At 35.3% G+C, this 20,337-nt stretch overlaps 1 long non-coding RNA gene across 1 annotated transcript; it reads left to right on the forward strand.

Annotated features, from left to right (window-relative positions):
- The first annotated feature begins 250 nt into the window (after positions 1 to 250).
- LOC127175253 (uncharacterized) lies at positions 251 to 2,119 on the forward strand. The gene is made up of 3 exons (XR_007828960.1): positions 251 to 599; positions 722 to 789; positions 1,713 to 2,119. It is a non-coding gene; the product is annotated as an uncharacterized LOC127175253 (long non-coding RNA).
- Positions 2,120 to 20,337: the final 18,218 nt, after the last annotated feature.

The raw sequence follows: 20,337 nt of genomic DNA on the forward strand, positions 1-20,337 counted from the left end.
AATGAATGAATCGAAAGTACACTGTAAGCCCGGATTTTGTATCTAATTAAACCATTTAATTACAATTGAACACAATATTTAAGTTTTACTGCATTGCTTATAAAATATAAGTAGATTCTACTAATTTGTAGACATATTTGAACCTGTGAATAAACTTAAGTTAAATTAACTCGTATTATGAAATTTATCTGCTGACCACGCCTCCTCCACCGGTGCTGCGAGTAACAGCGCCATTTTGTCACTGTGATTGTGTATGAATTTAAGCTGTGGATGAATGTGGAAATTTAGATTTATATAGTTCTATTGGCATTGTTTTCCGCCATTTATCTTTTATCACGTCCCTCGAGAAACTCTTTGTGATCGGCAAAAGTCGTTGTTCGTCTAAACGACGGGACATTTCTCATCCGTTGATAGCTAGTGTTCTCACTCGCCTGCGCTTGAACCCCTGACTGGCGAGTTCGACTAACATTTTTTGCCTTTTTCTTTCAATGATTTCTTTTTCACTCGAGGAGCTGTTGTTTGTGAGGAGTGTAAATTTAGTTTTACTCATACAGTAGCCGCGATTCCAGCCGAGGAGCGACAATGGTGGAGCTAATATGGTGAGTGCAGTACGTTAATGTGCCACGTTTAATTTAGACATGGCTATTGTTTGAAAGCGTAAGTTTTCGTTAATTAGCGGTATAAATACAAAGGCGGATGAATATACTTCTGTTCTATCTAGGTTCAGAGTCCTCTTAACGACTATCTTGTTTTGGAAGAAAGAAGAAATGGAAGAGATGCTTTGAAAGTGTAAGTATGATCCTAATAACTGATAAGAGAGCACTGCTATTTACACATTTTCCTCCTGGTTTCACAGACAAGGCTTAAGGCCAGTCTCAGAATAAAATAACATGTTTAATAACATGACAAGGAGTCTTTACTGAAAATACCTTGTAATGACATATTTTAAAATATGTCAGTGCCATTTTTCTTTTCTCAAGATGCACACCAGTAATGTTTTTAAGGTGTTTTTATAAAAGCTATTTAAGTATCTTAATTTAACTAAGGCCTAGTCCTGGCTTAAGCTAAGCCCTGTCTGTGAAGCCCTGTCTGTGAAACCCTGTGTCTCTTTGTTCAAACATGGAAATTATTCAAGAACAAAACAATTTCCTTGTTCACATTTATGCCACCTTCACACCAAAGTTCAAGATCAACTGTATGTCGTGGGTTAACTGAGACCTGTTCTGAGGATGATCACTTTGACTAGCACAGTGTGTGTCAGAAGATTATTCATAATGATGATGGTGTGAGTCTGTCCTGCACTCATTCCTGTTGTTTACAAGCTTTCCTGAATAACACTGATCTTCCTGACCATATGCCAGTAGTGTTTGTATGTGGATTTTACTTTAAATATTCTGTAGATGTACAATTAAACGTAAACCCTAAAGTCTAATTACCATCTGTAAACTGGAAATTTTCTGAGAGCTGTACCACCTAACCACTGTATCTGACTGCTCCAGATTAATTTAGACATTGATAGTGTTGCCATAGAAAAGCGCAATTCCCAGTCTATTGACATGAACAGCTCACAAGCTGAACATCACAATGTTGTCCTCTAGAATTAAAGTAATTATGACATGGTGTGAAGGCAGCATATGACTTTGAGTATTTAACAACAGCATTGTCTAACTGACTTGATAATGTATTTGTCGTTCTGTTTCTTCCTCTGTTAGGAGGCAGCTGACAAGACAGACTTCAGTAAGAATCCTCAGCGTTGATCAAGAAAGTTCACAGCTCACCTCATCTAGAGTGGGAATCATCTTGGAAGAAAGCTTGGTAATGGATGAACTGACCAATCTCAGGCCTTCTATGTCCATTGTTTTCAGACTGATTTCCCTGCCTACACCTGGACTATCCTAAGTGTATGAAAAGTATTTTATATTTTTTGTCGGGAAAAGGTGAGCTGACACCTAAAATTCAGTATTGCCAATAGTGTGAACTCAGAGTGTGGAAAAAACATATCGTTTTGATGCTGTTTGTTGCGATTGAGGAAAACTTGTTTGTGTGCTTAACGATAAGTTAATTTGTTGAACTAGTATCTTTTTGAACTTTTTTTTTTTCTCCCATGTTTTATGGGGAAATGTTTTCAGGATATGAAAAAATGGTTTTGTTGTGTTTTCAGTTGAATATTTGTAATTGAATTGATTTAAAATAAAAGGGAAAATTGCATTAATGTTCCTTTATTTGTTTGCTTTTTTCTTAATTTTCTAGGTTAATAAATTGGAAAAATAAAACATTTGATATAGATTTAACTTGGAAATTAGTATATTTGACTTAAATATAATAGTTATAATAATTGCAAATGAAATGATGTTACAAAACATTTTAAGTTAAATGAAATGACCTTTGTAATTCATATTACAAAACATTTTAAGTTAAATAAACTTTACATTACTTAAATTTTTTAGGGCAACCAGTTTCCTCCAATTTTTTAAGTAAATTCAACTTATCCGGGTTTAGAGTGTAGGTCATTACACTTAAATCAAACCGCAATATGGACTAGTATCTGTAAATATTACACCGCAAAAATACCATTTAAATGTGAATCCTGCATGTTCTGCATGTCTCTGTTTTAATGAATGGAGCAGACGAGCGGTTTTGTTTACTACACACACTGAAGCACGCGTGACGCTCACTGTGATTTTGAACATTTTAACTACACAACAGAATTTCTGAGGGTAAAAAAACCCTTTCATAAGGCTATTTTAAAAATAAATTTGAATAAATTAAGTATGCATTCAAATAATTAGACATGCTAAAGCACATAATTTGATAACAATAAAACATGGTGTGAAAAAATAAAACATTTCATAGGGCCCTAAACGTCATTTTTGTTAAACCTTTTTTAATGTGAAACTTATGTGAAATTGTATAAGTTTCATGATTTTAATTAATTAGACATGCTCTTTGATTAATACAATTTAATTTAACCATTAAAAGGGAGTTGAGAAAACTTAAAACTGGAAAAAATGAAATTTAGAAAAAAAAAACGGAATTTAAAAAAAAACAAAAAAAAAAACAGATTTAATAGGGCCCTACTATTTTTTAATGCATATTTATGATTTTAGTTAATATTTTGTATCTGTATTTTATTTGCATATTGTATTGTTTTTAATATGACAGTATACAATGTACATTTATTTACGATGTCGTCATTTAAAAGACCTTAAGAACACGGTGTAAAAGCTTTCAATGGGTCTTTAGGCGAAATTGCAGGAATATCACCTTTAAGTTGTGCCAAGTTTCTTTATCCAGGCACAGCAAAACGAGATGTAGCCGAGTGGGGTGGGGGTGAGCTTTCACTCTGTGTGTGAACAGTAGTCATATATTACAGTGCTGCTGGATCAGCCAGGGCAGTAACTCATTCTGTTCCTGCTGCCTGTTCCGTCCTACCTTACTGCCAAGGAGTCACTTCAGAAGGTCATCCCTTTCATCAAGTATTCTATTTGCATCCAAAATTGTATGTACATGAAAAATGTGCCGGAGTGTTTGCCGAGGCCCAGAGAGGCAGATGAAATTTCTGTAGCCTGATGCACGCTAACCTTTGCAGATGGCACCGCTATTGCTGAAAAATGGATTGCTTAATAAAGCATATCATCCGACATATTTGCTGCTTGGCTGACCAAATAGAGGTTGTTTTTTGCACAAATTTCTTTGTCAAATTTGTCAATGTTCATGTCATTTTTGTTTTAGGTCATGGAATGCGGTGGAAATTCCAAGCGTGTCACGCAGGACCAATTTGTAGCCGCTTCTGGGGATGAACCGATATTTTCCACAAGGTTTATTCCATAATAAGACAAAGCTGGGTCCTGGCTCGACTAGAATTTCTTTATGTATTTCTGATTATTGCCTGGCCAGCGGTGGGCCGGGCGGACTGTGATAAAAACCAGCCAAGCTGATTAATAGGAACATCATAAGAATATTACCGATAGCACCTCATCTTATATCTGTGTGTAATTTAGTCTGTCTTTCTGGACATGCCCATGTAATTACGAGCAGCGGCTCGAGCAAGGTGGAACGTGCTAAGGCACCGAAACAGACTTAAGGAAGCATCTTAATTTTCCAACCTAGCCATCGTTGAACGTCGTATTCAAAGTACCCCATAAAACGCGAAAAGCGAGTGATGAATGGCCCACGCCAGCGTGTGCCGCTTTCACACTTTCGCCCGCTCGAAAGTGTACGCCACTTTGAGACATCTGATACAGAAGAAGCTCCCCAGACTCTGTTTGTGAATGTCTTTCATCAAACTTGCATATGAGAGCAGCCACGTGCTACATAGGCTCTTAGCCACACGCTTTGCCTCCTCTGATGGTCCGGCCAACCAATCCATCTTCCTGAGTGCTCCCACAGATGAGAAGTGGGCACTAGGCGCTTTCGTCGCTGAGCTACAGCAGGAGATGAATTGGAGTGCCATAGCCCACCTCCAGACTGTCCCAGTATAGCAATCTGGACCCCGGCGCTGTGCAGCGAGGGACGCTCTTATCCTCCCATCCACCCAGAGAGGAGGCAGACTCACCCAGCCCCAGGAGGCCCAGGAAGCGCGGAGGCGGCCAGAACGCTGCCTGCTGGGGCCTTCCACCCATTCACACGGGCAGACCACGGGAGATGAAGCGGACACATGGATCTCGAGGCTACTGCAAGATGCTTTGATTGTTGTCCTGCTGACGATATCTGACTACGTACTAAAGTAAAAGACGACAAAAGTTGCGGCGACAGCATTGATCTGAAAGTCAAAACAATTCGTCTGATGTCCCACTGTGAGCATCACAAAAATATTTGAAAAGTGTGTGGCACAGACTGTAGAGCCTGTAAATTATACATCCTGCCTATTTCAGAATACTGTATCCTTTAACAAGCCATATTAACATAGTCACTGTTAAAGTACATATTATATAAATACTGTATATGAATAGAATTCTATATAATATAATTAAAAGATTTTTTAACAGAACTGTTTATTGAACCTTTAGACAAAATTTAAATAATTAAATACAACTTTAAAAAAGCACATAAGTGTATACAGGCTTTTATGGCACATAAAGTATGATTTAGGGGAAATAAAATAAAACTTAATTTGACATCCAAACAGAAATGCAATTTGGTGCATTTGCCAGTATTTTATGGCAAAAAGGTACGAATAATTCATCATAGCTTGTCATGTAAATCAATGAGATCTTTATTGCATTCTAGCACATTATATTAAAGAATACAAGCATCAGTTGTCACTGTATATCTTTCAATAATTATGATCTCTTTGTAGGATTATATTTACATGCTTAGTTTTATGATCTAATCTCTGTAGTTTTCATTGTAGGGGGCAAAACAAATATGCAATGCAATACAATCATAATTTAGAGATGTACAAATAAATACAAAATAAAATGAATTCTTACTTCACAAAAAGACATATATACCTAGAGTTGAAAGTGAACTGTTTCTTTTTATTTATTTATTTGTGCATCAATGAGATATAGTGGGCTTTATAGGGGTAATAATTAATTTACAATGACATACTTTGACCACCAAAAAAAAAAAAAAACCTTTATGTCTATATAGGAAGTCCATTTTTTGTGACCAAACACATAAAAAGTGAGATGAAGGGCACATTTTATTAGCCAAAAAAAAAAAAATGAAGTCAAGGATATGGGCCCAATTGCCATCATTCATGCTATGCTAAACATTTCTTGTAAAATGTCACTTCACGTTTGCAATTAATTTCAGAATTAATAAGCTATATTTCTAGGCTAAGGAATCAAACTAATGAAACTCTTGATACCCAAACAATGAATCATGGTGCTACCTGGAATGATGGGAAGGTAATTGAAGTAACACACTGCCGAGATGCTTGCACTTTGACCACGTAATGCTTCATTTATGCGAAGAGAGATAACTTGGGTAACAGATAGACACGTTAAGCAGGGAAAACAAACAAACCTGATCAGCCAGACACATGGAAACATACAGCACACACAAATGTTTAGATGAACGAACATACGAGCGCAAGCCAAATGACATGCGTGTGTAGGCTATCGAATTTATATTACGCCCTCGCTGGGAAATTCTCAAGGGAAAAAAATGCACAGCAACTAAATACCTGACCCCTGTCAAGCTTTGTAAAAAGCCTATGTCCTATCCTTTGGCACCGGGCTACTGTCAGTCTTTCTCTCTTGCTGATAGCATCAGGCAGCAGGGTGGCCAGACACGCAAGACAGGGAGCAAAAGTTCTAGAGGAGGACGTTGTGTTATATTACCTCCTCTGTCTGGTATCAAGTGTCCTCCATCTGATGTTAGGCATGGCCCTCTGATCAAAAGGCCTCCTGAAGCAAAGGATCACTGTCTAAAGAGAGCTGCTACAGGTAAGAGTCCAGACACAAAACATTGCCATGCCTCTTTGACACTAGCGCTGCTCCAAACTGCAGTTAAGCCCTTGGGAAAATGCATTTTCAGCACTGTCTACATGCAGTAGATCTTGTGATAAATTGTCACTGAGAGTCAAAGAAAATGCGTTTCAGACACTCATTTTTAAAGGGACAGTTCACACAAAAATGAAAATTCTTTCATCACGTCTTCATCAGATCTGCCTCATCCTCATGTTGCTCTAAACCTGTATGACTTGCTTTCTTCTGTGAAACACAAAAGGAAAAAAATTTTTTTTGTTGGTTTATATATATATATATATATATATATATATATATATATATACAGTGCATATATGTATATATTGTAATATATATATATATATATATATATATATATATACAATATCAATGACATTTTAGTAAAGTTTAAACCTTTTTTTAAAAAAATAAATCTTGTATCATAAATATAAAATTAAAATAACGGAACATTAAAAAAATCAAATTTTTAAAAAATAAAAATAATACAAATATGTAAAAGAATGAGAATGATAGCTTGGTAGAAGAAGAAATTTTATAGAATGGCTCTTTTTTTAGCACATTTAGACTGATGGGGACTGGAAATTCAAAAAAAAAAAATGCAAAAGCACCATGAAAGTATCATAAAAGCGGTGTTGCCAAGTTGGCAGTTTTCCTGCAGAATTGGGCTACTTTAACACTGTTGCCATGTTGTTTTTCATGACTGCGGGTTGAAGCGACCCCAATAACGTAATATTTAGCCCCTGGAATGCTCATTTTACCAGGGGAACCCCACAAAAAAACATGCATTTTACCCCCCAGAACACGGGACCCCCCTCAAAACGCCATTGGGCTAGTTTTGAGTAGCAATTGGGCGGGTGTTGTTGTGAAAACCTGGCAACCCTGCATAAAAGTAGTCCATAACAGTGTTACCAAAATGGCAGTTAACTAAAACTAAAACCAAGACCATTAAAAATAAAAAAATAAAAAATAATAATAATTATAACTGAAAATTGTAATACAATTTTAACTTTAACTGAAATAAAATGTGTATAAAATACACTTAATGTACTAAAATGAACAAAACTGAAATAAACTAAACGTTTTAAATGTCAAAATACTATTTTAATTAAAACAAAAACTAATACAAAGTACAAAAACACAACATTTAAAAAAAGCCTAACTAAAATTAAAATGAAAACAGAAAATATAAAAAATTTTAAAAAAACTAAGAGTATCTCAATTATACTACAATAACACTGTTCCTTACTCCATCATAATAGTCTTATAGAGCCATACAGTAGTTTTGTTTAAAAAATAAACAAATAAAAAATAAAAAGGAGACATTTTATTATTATAAATTGATGTAATCCAGTGAGCTGTTATCATTTTATCTAGCCAGATTATTCAGCTAGTGAGCTGAGCTTGAGAACTAATTCAAATGGTGAACGAAACATTCAGAGAAGTTTTGTGAACCAAATCAACTGATTCATGAACCTGACTCATATGAAGGATTTACTTATGAACCAGACATCCATACTTTTCACTGAAAAGAACAAGGGCAGATTTTCAGTAAATAACAATGTAATTTCTAGTTTGTTTGTCTATCAAAACCATATGCGCAAGATGTATACTTTCATGATACTCTGATAATGTTTTTGTGACCTCTAGCAAAAAGCAGGAGAAGAACCTAAGTCACATGGTTTCAGAGCAGGGTTGCCAGGTTTTCACACCAAAACCCACCCAACTTTGTTTCGAGGGGGTCCGCCATTAAAAATTCCATTCCAGAGGATAAAATACATGTTTTTTTTGTCAGGGTTCCCCTGGTAAATTTGCATTTCAGGGTTAAATATGACGTTATTGGGGTCGCTTCAACCCGTGGCCACCAAAAACTACCAGCAGCAACAGTGTAAAAGTAGCCCAATCCGCGGGAAAACCGCAGACTTGGCAACACTGTTTCAGAGTAAATGATGACAAAATTTTCATTTTGGGTGACTTTTCCCTTTAAGACTATGAAAACATAAAACAAAAATATCCCAAAAGCTTCAACCAAGTTGTATCAAGCACCTGCCTTCATGGCACCAGAGTCCATACATTTGTCCCCGCATACATTTATCACCCATCTCCAATCATCTGTGGCTCACGGTGGTGCCGTGAACCCAGCATGTAATCGATAGACAGATACACACTCTTCATATGTTATGGTGTGGGGACAATATCTGTGCACTTCCCGTGCCATTTCACAGTTCAGCCTTCCAATTAACCTGCCCATGTTACCACGCCAATCATGGGGGGGTGGCTTTATCGACAAACAGCATACAAAGAATAATGCTGTTAGGATGATGTAGCTCACTGCAGGGGGGCTCCTCTCCGGCTGGCGACAGGGAAGTTTGCTCCAGTCATTTATCAAGTCCTGGCTGGCCACCGAAGGGCTGCCCTGTCCCCTCGGTCCGCTTGCCACTCCTGGGGGAGGGGCAGCGCGCAATATGTGCACTTCAGCGGTGAAGAGAAAGTGCTGATATGCCCAGCGCCGCTAAGTTTGATGGATCTGTTGTTGTCATTTGCCCGTGCGCCGTCCCCCCCTCCACAAAACAAAAGGAATCATTAACTCTTTTGTGCCGCTCAGGAGTTTTATAGGTTCCAGATAATGCAGAAGGAGATGGGCTACAGATGGGGTCGGCTAAGGGAGGGGGGGACTCGCGTTCACAGGCAGGCCACGCTAAGACTCCGCTCTCAACATGCATGGATGGATCCACACAGAGAGCTGATTACAGGATGATTTAGTGACTGCTGATATTGGCTCGCTCATCCTCACACACACACAAACATACATATGTAATTCTCTTAAAATTCAGATGTTAACTTATATCTATGGTACTCTTAAAGGACTACCACAAAAGCAAAATTATTTTAGCATTTACTCACCACGTCGTTCCGAATCGTATGACTGACTTTCTTCAGTGGAGCACAAAAGAAGATATTTTAAAAAATGTTTCAGCTGCTCTTGTACATACAATAAATGTCAACAGAGCAGTTCTGCTATTGTCAACTAAAAGTGAAATAATTTAAAAAAAAATAGTACATTTTGGTAATAAACCTTCGGAAATTGAAGGAATAGTTAACCCAAAAATTAAAATTCTGTCATTAATTCCTAATGCCGTTCAAAACCCGTTAAGATCTTTGTTCATCTTCGGAACACAAATTAAGATATTTATGATAAAATCCCAGACCTTTCTGACCCTCCATAGACAGCAATGTAACTGAAATGTTTCCAGAACCAGAAACATGCACTGTAAAAAGTTTTCACCAGTTTCAACTTAAAAATTTAAGTTAAATCAATTTAAAAATACAAGTAATTTTAACTCACTTTATTGTAGTGAGTTGAAATGACTTGTAGTTTTAAGCTGATTTAACTTAAAATTTTAAGGCAGCTGCTGAACTTAAGTTTTTAAGTTGAAACTGGTAAAAACTTTTTACAGTGTAGTAAGAATGTGGTTCAACCATAACTTTATGAAGCATCATGTTTATGTTTTTCATCTTCATTTTCATTTTCATCTCAATTTACATTTTGGATACAAATATATTAAGATTTTGGGCCGTGGCACAAACTAAAATAAACAGGTTAAAGTTGAAGTACTAAAATTACTAAAACTAAAGCAGACATTTATTAAAGCTATATAGGGAAAAAACAACTAATAATAATAAAAATAATAATAAAAGCATATAACAAAATTACTAAAACTTAAAATTAAAAATGAATAATATCTAATTAAAATAAAAATAAGTACGATAAAAGCATACAAATAATACTAAAATATCACTGCAATGAGGTCAAAAACTTTTAAAGCTTTCAAAAGAACAAAGTTAGTGTGAAATTAATTGACATTCAGTGACATGATCACTTTGTTTTCATATACGCCATAAATCACCTTCAAATCAAACCAAAACCAATTATCAGCTCATTCAGACTACATCAAATATGGCAACAAGAACTGTCAATCAATATGAAACATCACTGTTTTTTTTTTGTACCAAAACATCATGACGCATCATATTTGATGCAGTATGTGTATTCATACATTGATCAATGCAGTCAAGTCATATGGACTCATTTTTGGAGCTTGAAAGTTTTGGACCACATTGGCTTTCCCTGAATGAACAAAAACTACTGAAACGTTCTTTAAAATATAAACATAAAGCTAAGTCAGTGATGCCAAAATGATCATTTTTTTCTCCTTTTAAACTTTCAAATGGGTGTATTTGGCCATAGGATTATGAATAGTAATGCAGCACTATTATGGGCTATCCAATGTTGACCCATCACACTGAGCTACAAACCAGCCCTCACAATGAAGCCCCTTTTGACTTTGTGTAAAGGCTGAATGTATTCATTCTGTAAATCCTGGCATGAAGTCTAGCAGACTGCTGGGCTCTCTATTGCAATCTAATTGTAAGCACGCCTCCTTTTCTGCAGTAAACATAAGTGTAATTCTCCACTCCCTATGGGAGACTGCAGGAAGATGGGTAGCACACAGCACCCACTCTGTGCCGGGCATTTTAAAAACATGCAAAGTAATTCACGGCGGCACTCCGAATATGCGAGCTCATTAACAGATGTAATGCAGTCAAGAGTTAAGACAGTGTTTCGGCAGAGACTATATGGTTTGTAGAGCTGCTGCGGAATAAAAACAAAATTACACAAATGAGCCCCGGCCTAGCAATGTGAAAAACATACAAAATACATCAATGTAAATTCAATTTATGCAAATCGAGCAAATAGAGCAAAACTGAATAATAATCTACTGTACTGAGCACGAGTCGAATGAAATTATTCAAAAACAAGAAAATAATTTGCCTGTTAGGATAAGAGGATTAAAAAAAAGCAATATCTGATAATACAGACCAATAATAAAAGCATCATCATCCTCATTCGAGCCGTTCTTTAAATTATTCCTTGCAATTAGTATAACCCGTCTCAAAATCAGACGTCTGGCGACGTTTTGCGGCGTTTCATTTCAATTATTTATTCTTCACACAAGTCTCAAAAACAAGTTATCCCGCCTCCAGGAAGGAGATATACTCAAACGATAGATCAATCCATTCATTTTACCATGTCAAGTCGTAACAGCCCGAGACAACATACAAATTGAGATCATAGCGAAGGGCTACTACTGCAGCCAAGTGTGGACTGCTGGGTTCCAGAGGTGATTGAGAGCGTGTTTGAATGCTCAGGGCCAAACTCAAACAGCACTGTTACACTGACAAGGTCAATTCAGTGGAAGAATTCCCTCACCTCCCCCTTCTTCATACAGCTGTGCTCTTCTGGTCGCTTTGGCCAATGGCGACTTCAATATTGATTATTGCTAAGAAAACTGCTACTCAAGGAATACAATCATAAAGATAAATGATATTGTGCTCAATGTCGAGTGCAAAGACTTTGGGGGGGAAAAAAACGATGTCCAAAAACCATGAAAAAGAAACATTAAAGCAGCGAGACTTCCTGAATCACACAAGATTATTGTAAAATTCGCAGGCCGAATTGTACGCACGTCCCCGTATGCCAAAGTAGGCTAAATCGCATAGGTGCTTATCACATCCCATCAGCTAACCAAACATGACTCTCCCCTTGTTTGTGCATTTCCATTTTCGAACCAAACCTACACAATAAAAATCCTCACTCATCCATAAACCTAATCTTTCCTTTCCTTATTGCATTTTAATGAAACAGTGGTGCTTCTAAGCCTTTAATTCTTTTCATTTGTTATGTTTGGACAACTCATTAGCTGTCATTTGTTATCATTAGCCTGAAGTTTTAAGCCTTCTCGCCCTAGAAATAATGCAGTTTTGTACTGAGCAACAGCTTCTCTGTTCTACAAGTTGACAAATGAAGAGTATCTGTAAAGCAAAAACATAGCTATAGTGTTTAATTTAGAATGATACTATTAATTTCTTAATTTTAAAACTTGAAATTCATAATAACTTCTAAAAGTTCACCTGAAAGCATTACCTTGCAAGACATTTGTTGGATCATATCTGGGGTCGTCCTTCTCCGAATAGACAGTCCTCTGTCCACATCTCCAATTTTAAGGTAAGCGGTGTGTCTGATTCATTGTGTCCAACAAGAGACGTGATTGATAGTTTCCTTAATCTATTCACGATGGTAATCGAGCCCCTGTGTGTAACCTTGCATAAAAATGCAAATGAACACAAGAGAAACTGCATAAAATACGGTGGGCTGCCCAATGCAAAGATCCTTGGGTTGAGGGTGTGCATATATAGACATATATTGGTCTGGTGTACATGCATTACAATGAAAGGTGAGGCCATTTAGGGGTCTAATGAATTTAAGTGACACTCAATTTATAAAAAACTTTTTAAAAAGTCTGTGGAGTAAAACAGGCCATTTGCATGTCTTACCCAAAGCTGAGAAGTCAAGCCTGGTCAGTGATCGCTGCACGTTTTGAAGTTTTCCTATATACAAAAATGACAAAATATGCACGAAACAGTAAAAGAAAATGTTTACTAATAAAAAGTTTACATTACAATCCAAAGTAGCAAAACTGGATGGATTACAGTAGTTGGAAATAGGAAAGGTGCCAAATTTACTCCTTTATCAGCTGCATTACAGTAAAAAGGTACAGTATATTAGAATATACAGAGGCATGTAAAAGTTATTTTTATTTAGTACTGTCCTGAGTAAGATCTTTTACATAAAAGTCCACAAGACAAAAAACAGCTGAAATTATTAAAATAACCCCCCTCAAAAGTTTGGGAACCCTTGGTTGTTAATACCTTCTGTGGTTACCTGGTTGATCTACGAATGTTTTTTTGTTTTGTGATGGTTGTTCATGAGTCCTTTGTTTGTTCTGAGCAGTTAAACTGAGCACTGTTCTTCAGAAAAATCCTTCAGATCTCCTGCAGATTCTTCAGTTTTCCAGCATCTTTTGCATATTTAAACCCTTTCCAGCATTGACTGTATTATTTTGAGATCCATCTTTTCACACTAAGGACAACTGATGGACGCAAACACAACTATTAAAAAAGGTTCAAACATTGACTGATGCTCGAGAAGGAAAAACTATGCATTAAGAGCCGGGGGTGAAAACTTTTGAACAGGATGAAGATGTCCAATTATTTTTATTTTGTTGAAATATCATTTTTTCCCATTTAGTACTGCCCTTCGGAAGCAACAGAAGATACTTAAATGTTTCCCGGGAAGACAATTTACTTTGATCTTCAAGTTCAAAAAGTTTTCACCCCTGGCTCTTAATGCATTATGTTTCCTTCTGGAGCATCAGTGGATCTCAAAATCATACAGTCACTGCTGGAAAGGGTTCAAATATGCAAAAGATGCTGGAAAACTAAAGAATCTGCAGGACCTGGAGGAATTGTAGATCATCCACGTAACCACACATAGTATTAAGAACTAAGTGCTCCCAAACTTTTGAAGGGGGTTATTTTAATAATTTTGGCTATTTTTTTGTCTTGTGGGCTATATGTAAACATCTTTTATGTAACAAATCTTACTCAGGACAGTACTAAATAAAAAAATAACATGCATTTTGCATGATCCCTCTTATTTTGTGAAAATTATTCACATTTTCACAGATTCTGCAAGGGGTTCCCAAACTTTTGCATGCCACTGTATATCATGCAGTTTCATGTCAACATCAGCACCAATTGGAACAATTAGCATACTGCATTTCAAACATTCAAATAAGACTACTTATTGATTGATTTAGTAAATAAGCTAGCTAAGAAGACAATGAAATAATCACACTCATCCTTATAAATGAAGAGATATTCATCACAAAATATATTCTTTTTCTGGTAAATGTTACCAATAATTACAGAGTTGTTGCTAAAGCCAATTCAATGCAATGCAAATTTAAATGTATACATTAAGAGGGAGAAAAAAAGTTGGAGAAGTACAAATTTACACTGCTAAATTAAACAGAAATATGTTTTCAAAAAGGTTTCTTCACATATTAAGAGACAAACTGCTCTGTCAAATAGTGCATGGACAGTTTTATTCAACGCTCCTGCTAGATAATCACTAAATACTATTTTTTCACTAAATCAGTTTACTTTATGGAAGCTGTCATCTTAATGAAAAGCTGGTCAAAGTCTCTCAAGTGTATGTTTTTCTGTCTCTGGTTCTCCACAATGCCTAGACTGCTTTAAAAATGGTTAATTATCCTATGTAAAAGTATGTACATATTTAGCATATTTCTAAAAGTTTATATGATTGAGCGCGTCTGGATTGCTGAGGCATTTTGCTCATTAGGATTTTTTTTTCCTTACCGCATAAATAAAGTTGATTAATTAGCAAGTCAAAATTACAGAGGATGATCAATGTAGAATACATCACTGTCACGGGAGTCACTGAATTTTTCATCTACAACGCAAGCATTCTAATTGCTGTGCTAGTTACTTCATAACATTTCCAGCAAGACTAGAAAGGCATAGTTTAGTGTGCCGATCAGCTTTGCCTTGTCATGTCAATTAGTCAAGAGTTTGTGCTACAGTATGTGATGAGATCAAAAGCAGTTTCTCAAAAAAGTACCTTGACTTTTAAACTGTAAAGCTGGCAGATCGGACTCTCTCATCAGCAGACCATTGCACTCTTGCCCTAATTGACCAAACTTTCAGTTATGTTGGAAAATAAAGTCAGGCATTACATTAACAGGTCTAGAACAGAACATAATCATAGTGAAAAGATTCCAAAGATTACCTTTCGTAATAACAACAAATATATAATTTAACTCTACATTTAGGCTTCTTTATAGGACAAAAAGCAAAATGTATGTACATAGGCTGATGTCACCGATTTCTCTTTCTTCTTAAAGTGGCTTTACTTGCCATCTGGGCTCCATTAGCAGCTCCCGTGGGAACAGTAATGAAAGACAGTAATCACTCATAAGCAATTTACTTTCTGAATGTTTGTACTTGCAGGAAACAATATGTCGCGAAGTTTAAAAACTAATGAGTGAGATGCTCAGAGACTGACGTTCCCTGTAGACATATTAAGCAATGATCACAATAATAGGAGAAGATAATTTACTCACTCGATTTTGACTCCTAAATGTCAAGTTGTTTTTGTTCTGCTAGCAACACGTGTTCCACACGCAACCACTTGACTCAGTTTAAAACAGAGCGTCAAACCATTGCAACATTTAAATTGTATTTGTGTAACAAGTATTATGTATTACTCAAAGTGGGAAAATTGATTAGATTTTTAGGAGATACCATATTAATGTATTATAGTTTAAAACCACCGGGTCGCGACCCACTACTGGGCCGTGGAAGAATATCTACCGGGTCGCGAGAACGTTCTGGGGAAAATTTGTATAGATATGATGCTCTGTTATTTATTGTGCGTAAGTGATTGTTCTAATTATTCTGTACTTTCATTGTTTGCGACTGATATGGAGTAGCAATTTGATGATTTCATGTTAAATGAGTGAATAAAAGATTTCTCTGACTATACAGGCTATAGCCTATTGATTTGATTTGCAGATTAATTTGCCAATTTCCACGTTCAAGCTATTTAAAACCACAAGAAGCGCGGTATACCGAGTTGATTCTTTCACGTCTCCCCGCATTTAAGATACATACGCTTGGGGGTTTGGTTACTTACGTGGCAATATTGGAGATATTTCTGTTTTAAACCATGAAGGCGAGCCAATGGATATCACACAAGCAACGTAAAAACTTTGCGTATTAGTTATGCCAGTGAACGTCTTAACTTCAGTCAATTTACTAGACAGAAAGTGAAAGTAACTCCCTTAACGTGGTAACAATTTAATAAAAACATTAGCAGTTGATAATTATAACGTTTCATTTCCATGGTTATTCAAACAGCGAATAAATTATATATAGAAAGATCTCGAGTTTAAGCACTCTAAAACAAATGTATCGCTATAATCACTGAAGCTGTCTACACTGTGAAATGAATCTCTTACATTGTACCTACATCTGCGCTCTGTTGTTAATGATAAGAGAATTCAAGAGTTGCGCGCTCTTAACAAAACCGTTGACTGATCTAAACGCCTCTGATTGGCCGTTGCGTTCCTAAGCTCAACAGAATAGCGCGTGACTGGTTATAATGTGCAACACTATAAAAAACGCCTAAAAACATGAGTAGGTCTTAATTTAATGCCGCAATCGACACTTTCTACTCATTTTTTAAAAACTTTGTTAGCAACAGACGAAATATATTTAATTTGTTTGTGCAGGGGGATTTTTGTCCAATTTATTGCCATTTTTGCCCGAAGTCCCGTTGCCAGTGGAAGGCTAAGCCTCCATTGTTCATTGTTCGTTCATGTTAGTTAATATATTAATTAATGTTAAGAAATGACACATTGTAACGTGCAACTGTTACTGTTTTGTTTTTTTGTTTTTTTTTTTTAAGAAATTACTACTTTTATTAGGTACTTTTATTAAAGATTCACTAAATTGATATAACATTTTTTGATTAACATTTTATATTGATTAACATTTATAATGTTACAAATGTTTTAAATAAATGCTTTTGCTTAAAGAAATGTAGCCTATGACAGTTTCCACAAAAATATTAAGCAGCTCAACTGTTTTAACCTTGATAATCATAAGAAATGTTTATTAAATCAGCATATTAGAATGATTTTTGAAGAATCATGTGACACTGAAGACTGGAGTAAAGGCTGCTGAAAATTCAGGGTTGCATCACTGGAATAGATTTCATTTAAAAAAATATAAACATAAAAAACTGTGATTTTACATTAGAATAATATTTCACAGTAATTTTGTTTTACATACTTATTAAGAAAAAATAGACCTCTTAAAAAAATTAAATACACTAAGGAAAAAATGGTGCTTCTTTTAGAAACACTTAATACATTAAACATGAATTTTTGAAGTAGTAAAACTGAAATAGTATTTTCTTGTAAAATAATCTTTGTTTTATTAACATCTTTGAAAACCATTGGTAACACTTTACACTGAGGTGTAATTTGTTAACATTAGTTAATGTATTAACTAGCATGAACAAACAATGAACACTATTATTAATTACACTATTCATTAATCTTTCAATGTTTATGTTAGTTCACAGTGCATTAACTAATGTTAACAGACACAACTTGTGATTATAATAATGCATTAATAAATGCTGAAATTAATGTTAAGTAAGATTAATAAATGCTGTAGAAGTATTGTTCATTCTTAGTTCATGTTAACTAATGTATTTAACGAATGTTAACTAATGAAACTTATTGTAAAGTGTTAACAAATCTATTTTACAGTGTACTTTTGAACGGCGCATCAGTAGTTAAAGAATCTACTTAACTGAGACCGTATGAAAATACAGGCAAAGTAGAAAGTTTGCACTGACCCATCAAAAAGTTTAAAAAGATTTAGACTGATATCTTATAAATGTTATCTCATAAAAAATTAACTCATAAAGGTGTGTAGGGAATGAAGATGTGTGTGTGTGTGTGTGTGTGTGTCTGTGTGTGTTGTGGTGCTGTCATTGCGTTGAGGTGGAGGTAAAGTGGTCTGTGGTAGCTCACTGTGACCAGTTCCTAGTGGTCAGTGGTCCAAATCCAAGAGACTAGATTGAATTTATTGCTACTGGGCTAAAGGTAACAAATACATGCAATATAAAGAGGTAGATGGTGCTATTATTCCTAGATGGATTTTGAGCCCATCTCAAAAAAGCAATCAAATGGAATAGATTGATACTGTGAGCAATATCATTATATCATCATATTTTAAGTGAACATCAGCACCATAGTGGAATACGACTGGGTGCACTTTAATTCTGTGGGAAAAAAGTATGATGTAAAGACTTTAAAGTCTACAAATGATTTATTTTACCCATATATTACAAGTTGGGCCAGTGCAGTGTGTCTTATTTATTCTCTATAGTTCTTTGCATGACTTTAACATGTCTGTGGATTAATCTGCTTCACTTATTTGATGTTCTGCATGTGAATGTGAAAATATCTTCATCAGCCGAGGCAGTCAATAGGGATGTTGGGATGCCACAAAGGCCAGAAGAAAGGTTACAGGAGGTCATGTAGAACAACTTTCTGTGACAGCGGCCTCAGATCCCCCTCCTCTCTAGACACGGCCACACTAAACAATAGCCAGCGAGGAAATTAAACACAAACAAAGTCCCCGTGGCAACTCCAGCGTCACCACAGCAGATCCTCTCATCACCACGGATACTGAAACATCAAAGCAGCAGCAGTGTGCTTAAAGAAGATGACCTCACACTCAGACATCAACAAACCCTTGTTACACAGTTACAATGGAGCACAGGAGGACAATGAATTTTAACATGTTGAATGTGTTGTAAAGGTGGACTGAAAAGAGGTAATTAATAAAGTAAATATATGAATACATAAGACGTACTGCACAGTCTGGGAATAAGCAACTTACAAAAATGTACAAAAATTCACTAATTAAAATAAATACATTAATTATTGTAAATGTGCAGATTTATTTGTAGATGTTAATGTTTTTCTCAGAATTATAATGTACTAAATGCGTTGTAAAGGTGTTTGAAAATAAGTAAATGAATACATAAAATATTCTTCAGATTCTGTGAATAAGCAACTTACAAAAATGATTTCCCAAATAAATGCAAAAATGTATTTATAGATATTAATATTTTTGTCAGATTTTTATTTCAATTATTTTGTCAGAATTGTCAGAATTGTGATGTACTAAATGTTGTTTTTACTAAACTGTATGCAAATATGTACTAAATTAATAAAATAAGTACATATACAGTATGCACAGACAAATACTGCAGATTATGTTAATAAGCAACTTATGAAAATCTTTGGCTAATTAAAATATGTAAATAAATGCAAATATTTATTTATAGGTGACAGTATGTTTCTTATAATTATGTACTAAATATATTATAAAGGTGGTTGAAAAGAATGTAATTAACAAAGTAAATTAATATGCATACATACACATACACATATGTGACCCTGGACCACAAAACCAGTCATAAGTAGCAAGGGTACATTTATTGCAATAGCCAAAAATACTTTGTATGGATCATAAATTATCGTTTATGCCAAAAATCATTAGGATATTAAGTAAAAATCATGTTCCATGAAGATATTTTGTAAACTTCCTACTGTAAATATATCAAAACCTAATTTTTGATTAGTAATATGCATTACTAAGAACTTCAAAAGGTGATTTTTCTCAGTATTGTGATATTTTTGCACCCTCAGATTCCAGAATTTTAAATAGTTGTATCTTAACCAAATATTGTCCTATCCTAACGTATATCAGTGGAAAGCTTTACATCCGAAAGCTTAATTCAGCTTTCAGTAATGTATAAATCTAAATTTCAAAATTGCCCCTTATGACTGGTTTTGTGGTCCAGGGTCACACTGGAAGTTCTGGGAATCAGCAAGACTTATGAAAATAGACTACCCAACTAGCTAATGTATCTGTATTTAAGAATTTCAATCATAAAGATGCTTGGGTAACATATTATTAATAGAGGAAATAAATAAATCAATATAATAAACTGCACTGTTCAAAGCAACATTTATTTTAATATCTAGAAATTAACACATCTAAACCTATGGACAGACATTACAAGAATCTATACAATAATAAATGTTTTCCCCCCTAAACCTCTATAGTAAAAAAAATAAGTGTTTGCAAATATTTAAATATTTATAGGTGTTAATAGATTTATAATGTTCATTTGTCTATGGCCTGAAGGCAGGAATCAGTGACATTTCAAATAACTGTTGTTACAGGCGTAATCTCCAAGGGAAAATGGTGCAAAAGCAGAAAGAAGATTTAAGTAAATGACTGTGTCAGCCTCTATTTATTTGTGACATGAGTGCCGGAGGCAGAGCCTGAGGGTAACCATTAGGACTTGGACCATAAAGGAGTCAAA

The sequence above is a fragment of the Labeo rohita genome, chromosome 13 (assembly GCF_022985175.1).
Source record: "Labeo rohita strain BAU-BD-2019 chromosome 13, IGBB_LRoh.1.0, whole genome shotgun sequence".
Taxonomy (NCBI): Eukaryota; Metazoa; Chordata; class Actinopteri; order Cypriniformes; family Cyprinidae; genus Labeo; species Labeo rohita.